Source organism: Physeter macrocephalus, unplaced genomic scaffold, assembly GCF_002837175.3.
Source record: "Physeter macrocephalus isolate SW-GA unplaced genomic scaffold, ASM283717v5 random_4077, whole genome shotgun sequence".
NCBI classification, from domain to species: Eukaryota; Metazoa; Chordata; class Mammalia; order Artiodactyla; family Physeteridae; genus Physeter; species Physeter macrocephalus.
In genome coordinates, this window is record NW_021149363.1 from 1 (window position 1) to 7,221 (window position 7,221).

Sequence of the window (7,221 nt, forward strand, 5' to 3'; positions counted from 1 at the left end):
AAAACCAAACCAAACAAAGCTGTGGCCCCTTGACAGTTCTGAATCTAAAATGACTACAGTTTAAATGTTTTTGACTCAGACTTTATGATGCCAGAGTACTCTAGCCCAAAGGCTCTATGACTCTGGGCCTTTATGAGACCTGGAGGTTTGTGGTTGAGGCTCTTGATGGGTTCAGGCCCCATAGTCCTATGTTTCAGTGTTCCTAGGATTCTGTGGCTCCATGCCTACGTGGCTCCTGATATGTAAGGTACCAAGACTAAGGTAGGCCTAGGCCTATAAGGTCCAAAGGTGATGGGATGGCAGGGTGTCTTGTCTCAGGGAACCACTGTACCAGCACTCTCTGCTTTCTGAGCTTTCTAAATCAAGAGCTATGAACGATCCCCAGGGTCCTTGTTACCTGCTTCACTTTGGTACCAAACATGGAGCCGCTCGCGTCAATAACAAACACCACGTTTTTCTCAACAGGTGGAAGGCTCCTGGGTGCAAAGTAATGAACAAAATAGCCATCGCAAATCTGGAAAAAAAGAAGTGGAATCAACAAAAACTGTGAAAGCCAGTCTAAATCAAGTCCCCTCTTATTTTGCTGCATAAAACCCTGCTCTTTTCCTTCCTAGGCCTTATCACTGTTGCTATTAAATAGGCATTTGTGGGATTGTTTGCTCAATGTCCATCTCCTCCACCAGAAGTGTATCTCTGCTGGTCAGGCTGCCAGCCAAGGGCCTGTCCCTGAGCTGTGGAGAAAATGAGACTGGCTTGTGGCCCAAGGCTCCAGGGATCAGGATCTCTGTAATATGTGAGTTCCTGTCTGTGAGAGCTGGGCTTGCATAGTCTTGAGGGCCCCTAGGGACGTTTTGCCTGGGCTCCAGGAACTGAGAGTGTTGTTTTAACCTCCCTCTATAGAGTGAGCCTGAGGCCCGGCTCCATTGCTGCCAGGGGCTGGGAGTTTGCAGGGCCTCCCTCTCCTCCTTAAACCTCCTTTCTGTTGTTGCTGGGCAGAGCAGGGAGGGGAGGAGGGAGCAGAGGCTGAGTGAGCTATTTGTTCAGAGGGGATTGGTTAGACCAGGTGCAGATGCCTTGGGCTATCGGGGATATGATTGGCTGCTGACCCCCTTCCCCCACTCCATCTCTCCTTCTGCAGAGCCTGGGGCCTGGGACAGTTGAGGGAAGGGGAGAGGGGAGCTGGAAGGGCCCCCAGGGCCAGTGGCAGCTCAGCCTAAGGAAGTATAGGCTTGCTGAGGGTCTGTGCTGCCCAGGAGCCTGAAGCAAGCTCTGTCCTGGGGTAACCAGCTTATTCTCCTCTCAGCCCTCCAGGCATTCTCTGGTCACAAAGCTGGACACAGGAGGGGGGTGGTGGAGAGCAGGAAGGAGATGGGAGGACATCTTGTTCTTCCCCTCCACCCCAGCCTTTGAATTAATTCACAAGCACAAGCGTAGGCTTTGTCTGCACTTTTTCCTGGCACTCTACAGCAGTTCCCCAAGCCCTGGGTCAACCATCCTGCAACTGCCCAAGCCACAGGCAGAGTCCAGCTGTCCTTCTGTGTTCTTCCCATACCTGGGTAGGTGAGAGCTTCTGGGAAAATCACATTCCTACCTCTCCATGGTCCCAGGCTCACCAGTGGCCCCACACCTCACATCCTATTATATAAACAAGAGGCATGACCCAGGTCACCAACCTCTCACACTCCCTTCAGCTGTCATGCCACCCCATTCTCAGGAAATGCCTCCCCTCCCTCCTCATGAAAAAATTAAGGGCACCAGGCCATGTCCCTTGCACTGCCCACCCCACCCTTGCACAGGGTCCACACACCTATATGCCTCCTCCCTCTACTGAAAGACAAAACAATCCTTCCCTGACCCCATGCATGCCCAGCCTCCAGTACCTCCTCCACCAGCAAGACTCCTACTCTCCAACCCAGCCCATGCACCCAACTGGGTCTTCATTACAGTTTAAAAATTTTGGTGTTTTTTCCATCCACTAAGACAACCTCCATTCATCCGGATCCCACCCAAACTTCAAATCAGCTCCTTTCTTCCCAGTAGCATGCCAAGGTGATGAACTCGGCAGATGCAATGGTCTTCTCACCTCCGGTTTACTCCTCTGCCCACTGCAGACTGGCTCCCACCCCCACCGCTGATCCATCTCTCACCAAAGGTAGCAACGGCCAGTTGGTTGGAACACTCAGTGGGTGTATTTCAGTTCTCATCAGACTGCACCTCCCTGATATATTTCACAATTGACAATCACTTCTAGTCCTCCGAAGAATCTTTTCCCCTGGGATCCAGAGATGATGAACGCTCCTTATTCTCCTACCAGCTCTCAGGCCCATCGGATTCAGTCTCTTTCTTCAGCTCCATTTTCCCCCCTGTCCCTTAAACAGTGTTGCCTAATATTTGTCTGTCATGGCCTGCAAAGAAAATGATGACGTTTGTGTAGCACAATGGAGGGAAGTGGTGGGGATTTAGAGCCCTGAATAGGCTGATGGCAGCTCGTGGGGCCAGATACCCCAAGGGCTGTGGAGCTCAATAGCTCCTAGACTGGGAAGCTCTACCTTAGCAACTGCCATCCTGGATCTGCTCTTCTGGCTCTATACATTAGGCCTGGGTCACCTCCCTAGCTCTCTTGGATTCAACCCCTGAATCTCCACTGCTGACCCCACAACTCTTTCCCCAGTCCAATGCTCTTCACTCTTCCCCCTCCACAACTTCATACCCACTCACCACTGGACCTGTTCCCTTGGATGGCTGAAGCCTCCAATGTATGCTGCCCAAACAACAAATTCATTACCTTCCTCCCGTCTCACCCTTGCGTGTCTTTGTCATTTAGAGGCACCATCATCCACATGGTCACTCCAGATACAAACCTGAGTGTCACCCCTGAATCCTCCTGTGTCCCTCACTCCTCACATCCAACCAGCCACAAATTCATGCCGGTTTGATCTGCTGGATATGTCTCAGGTCCACCCCTCCTCGCCATCCCAAACAAATGAAGCCCAAATTTAGGGCTCCTTTCCCTCTGGTGTTTCCCTGCTTCTCCTGGGGGCCCCTCCCATCCATGCATCGTTTCAGCAGCTGCACAGTCTGGTCTTTCTAAACACAAACCTCATAGCGTCATTCCCTCTCAGGGCTCCCTGGGCATGTTCAACATAAATTTTATGTTCCTTATCAAGCCCCTGCAGCACTCATGGCCTTCAATCTCACCTCTTAGCATTTCTTGGGCCTCAAATCAACACTCCAGGAACTCCAATCCACTTGTAGTTCCCTACACACCCCTGGATATTTCCAGCCTCCATTCTTTGTATCATGCAGCTCTCAGTTTACTAGACTGCTTTTGCCTTCTGAGAGCCCCCTTCCCAACTTGGTACACTTCTTTGAATTCTTTAAGATCCAGGTCAGACTCCCTGACCTCCTCACCCCTCATGATGGCTTCCATCATACTTATGTTGTCATTGACAAAGCACTTCTCAACTTATGTCATTCTCGTGTCTCTCTGTTTCACCTGGTGACAGTGAATAAGATCTGTGTGTGATTCACTTCAGGGTTCCTGACATCAGCCAGCAGTGGGCAGAACGGATTAGGTGCCCATGGAGTGAATGTGTTGGGCTTTGAAAGGCGGGCATACTCAAGTAAAATGGGAGGTGAATTGAGGGGTTCTTGGTTGGGGGATGCAGGAATCATAGCGCACAGTGGATGGGAGTATCAGTCGTACTATTTAATGCCTAGTTCCATCTGTTCTATCTGTATCTTTGCTCCAGGCAATGGTGGGAGAGGTAAAGAATGAACAAGCAGACAAATGCCTCAGTTCACACGTGCGCGCGTGCACGCACACACACACGCGCGCGCACACACACACACACACACACACACCAGGACACCAGGTTAAGGCCCTGCTGCCACCTACTGGCATGATACCCTCAGCTCCTATTCTGAGAGGGTGAATTCCTTCTATTCCCCTTACACAACAGGCCTCTGTTATACCTCTGTGCCTCTGCATATGCTATTCCCCTCTCTCTGCATGCCCTCCCCTTCATCCTATCGGTCCAGGTGGAGGTAAAGTCTATTCAGTTTTCCTATGCTAACTTAAAGGCCAACTCATTCAGGAAGGCTCTCGTGAAACCCTCCTCAGTGGTATCCATACGTAAGCCATTACAGATTTATACACAGCCCTTAGAGCCTTTTATGACTGCTCTGGCTCTATGTATCGGGTTACCTCAGGATGGGACATTTCCAAAGGGAGATTAGGGGCTGTGCCCAACTCATTCCTGACTTCCCAGAGTCACTGAGGGCAGGACTGGGCTAGGGCAGTTTCCTGCTTGATGGAGATGAGTCCACATACGAATGAATGAATGAATAAGTAAGTGCATGAGGAAAGGTGTAACCAAAGCACTATATTAGCCCAGAGCAGAGAGAGGAATTGTAAGTGGGGTGGGGTCATCATGGAGGTGGCACTGAAGCAAGGTTTTCAGGGATAAGGAGGACACTCACCAGTGGAGAAAGGAGGGAGAAGACATTCCCAGGGCGGCAGATAGTATGAGCACATACTCAGGCACAGATGACTGGCAGGTTCAGGTGCTTTGGGACATTGGTGTGTGGTGTGGCATGGTGTGGGGCAGCTGGAGGATGGTTTGTGTGCTGGAGGCAGTGAGAGGTGTGGTGGGAGAAGCAGGCTGGGACCAGACGTCTCAGGCTGCCATGCAATTGTTGTTGTCAAGCCAAGGGTCCCGGATCAGCCTCTACTCCTCTGGTAGAGCGTGGGACCTCTGCACGTTCTTCGTGAGTGTGTGAGCTCAGAATTTAAGGGCTCCCTGTTTAGGCAAATGGCTCAAGTGAGGCAAAAATAATTTTTTAAACTTAGAGACATCCAGAAAGCCCAAGAGAACATGAGAGTATCAGAGCTGCAGAAAGTGTGAGAGACTAATCACTGGCCACTGGTTGCCTTTCCAAAAGGTCTGGTTAAGAGTGGGCTATGACTTGCTTCAGTTAGGAATGTATTCACCTGGATCTTGATTCAGTTTATACAGTCCCGGGTCTCCAACCCTTTGGGGGACACATGTGCCTCACCAGGTGCGAAGTCATGTGTCGCTACACACCGTCCTGTCCGTGTTCACTAGTCCTCACTGATCCCTAGGGAGAAACAAACGCGCACCTTGTGGAGGCCAGCGCCTTGTTTCCCAGGCCTGTCTGACTCCAGAGCCCACACTCTTTCCATTCTCCTGGCCCTCTCACCTGCACGTCTCCAATGATGTCCTCCATGACTACATCATACTGGACCACGAAGTCGGCCCTGATGCCTGAACTGGAGAAGGCAGACTGGTCTTGCAGTGTCGCGCAGAAGGTAATTTGGACACAGGTCTTTCCCCTCTCAATCCTGGTGGATGGGGGCGAGTCAGCCTCACCTGCATGGGTGGGGAGGGGGTAGGTGGGATGGAGAGCTCGCCAGGCTGAAAGCCAGGTAAAGGGACATCAAAAGAGGCAATACCTGGGGAGGGTGAGAAGCAAGCCCTGCACCACCTGCTGTTCCTTGTGCCTGCAACACCCCTCCACCTGCCCAAATGCTACATTCCTCTCCCAATCCTACAACCAGCTCCCCCTACTCTGCCTCTTCCACGGGCCCAGCCTGACCGACCCAGCCCCACTCAGCTCCCAGGCTCTGGCAACATGGCCCTCACTCACAACTTCATCCTGGCTCATTTGCCATCCATCCCGGGATCCCAGTCTCTGGAGGAGCGTCACGTCCCCAGGAGCCTGGATCTCCTCCCGGAGAGACCGTGTCGTGTGTGTTGTGGAGAGAGACAGATACACAGTCAGGGCCTCGGTCTCCTCCCATGCCCCTTACTGCTGTGGGAAACTGCAGCCCAGCAACGTTCTCTTCTAGATAGAATTTCATGTGTTTTCTTCCCCCTCTGGCTTCTTGACTCTCAGAATCACGTGTGTGAATAAGACTTTTAGCGCCTCATGAAATCACAGATGAACTTCTGGTCCCGGATGTTTGCTGAGCTGGCCACAAGATCAACTCCTCTGGAATTTCAGCCCAAGACAAATGTGCATTTAGACATGCCTCTGTGCCTCCTTTTTTTCCAGAAAATGGAAACTAGGGAATTCTGCTCCCCGCCCCCCTTTCCTGCTACAGCTGTCAGGAAGCTTAGGGGCAAACTGAGCCCCCATACTCTCTGAGGCGTCTGCTTACATACATTCCCTTGGCTTCCTTCCTTTCAGAGGTCTTTGTTCTGTTTTATCCCCACAGGATTGGCTCTCCCCTCCGTTTTAACCTTTAACGAGAAGGGGGGAGGGAGCTGCCATTTATAGCTTAGGGTTTTAGCGTGCAGGCTCCAAGGACTCAGATGCTGCCTGTGGGCCCCTGGACAAGTTATTCACACTCTCTAAGCCTCAGGCTCCTCATCTGTAGCACGGGAAGGATAATAGCTCCTCTTTCATAGACAGTGTTTGTGCGAATTCAATGAGATCATTTATGTAAAGCATTTGGAACCATACTTGGATCATAGTAAGTGCTCGATAATGCTAATGATTACAAGTATCATCAGGTCTTCATTACTCTGTACCAGTGATTTGCAGAGAGGAATTTTCTCAAATTCTCACAGTGGTCCTGGGCCATCGATTGCATGACCCCATCGTACAGACGGGAAAAGTGAAGCAGAGCCAGTGAGTGATTTGCCTGCTGCCCCACCTTTGGAGAAGGTCAAAGCTGGGATTTGAACCCAGGTCTGTGTCTGTCTCTCTCCTGTCTGTATTCCATACTGTCTCTCTGGGTCAGCAGGGTCCAAGTAGGTAGGACATCCGAAGCTAAGCAGTTTAGTGAGAGTGGCCACATGACATGGGTGATTTCTCTGTGCCTGTCCGCTTGCCCCTCAGCGGAGGTGTCTAGGTCGGATCAGTGGTTCTCCAATCTGACTGGACATCAAGTTCACTTGCAAATGGGTTAAAAAGATAGGTTCCCGGGCCCCTCCTCAACCTACTGAAGCAGACTCCAGGAGGGTGGGGTCCAGGAATCTGTATTCTGACAGCTCACATAGCGATTCTGCTGTAGCCAGCGTGGCCTTCAAACACCTTGAGATGAAAAAACAAACACCTTGAGATGAAGTTTGAAGCAAGGCTGGCAGCCAGGACGTCTCTCTGGCCTACAGGGCCTGAGATGATGTCCTCTGGGGCAGCCTGCACTTCACACTGTCCTCCCATTGCCCTTTCATTCTCAGTGGTGATTCCAGA

At 51.4% G+C, this 7,221-nt stretch overlaps 1 long non-coding RNA gene across 1 annotated transcript; it reads right to left on the minus strand.

Moving 5' to 3' along the window:
• Positions 1–465: 465 nt before the first annotated feature.
• Positions 466–5,736, minus strand: LOC114485794 (uncharacterized). The gene is made up of 3 exons (XR_003679095.2): positions 5,671–5,736; positions 5,224–5,393; positions 466–514 (listed from the first exon to the last, which is right to left on the minus strand). It is a non-coding gene; the product is annotated as an uncharacterized lncRNA (long non-coding RNA).
• Positions 5,737–7,221: the final 1,485 nt, after the last annotated feature.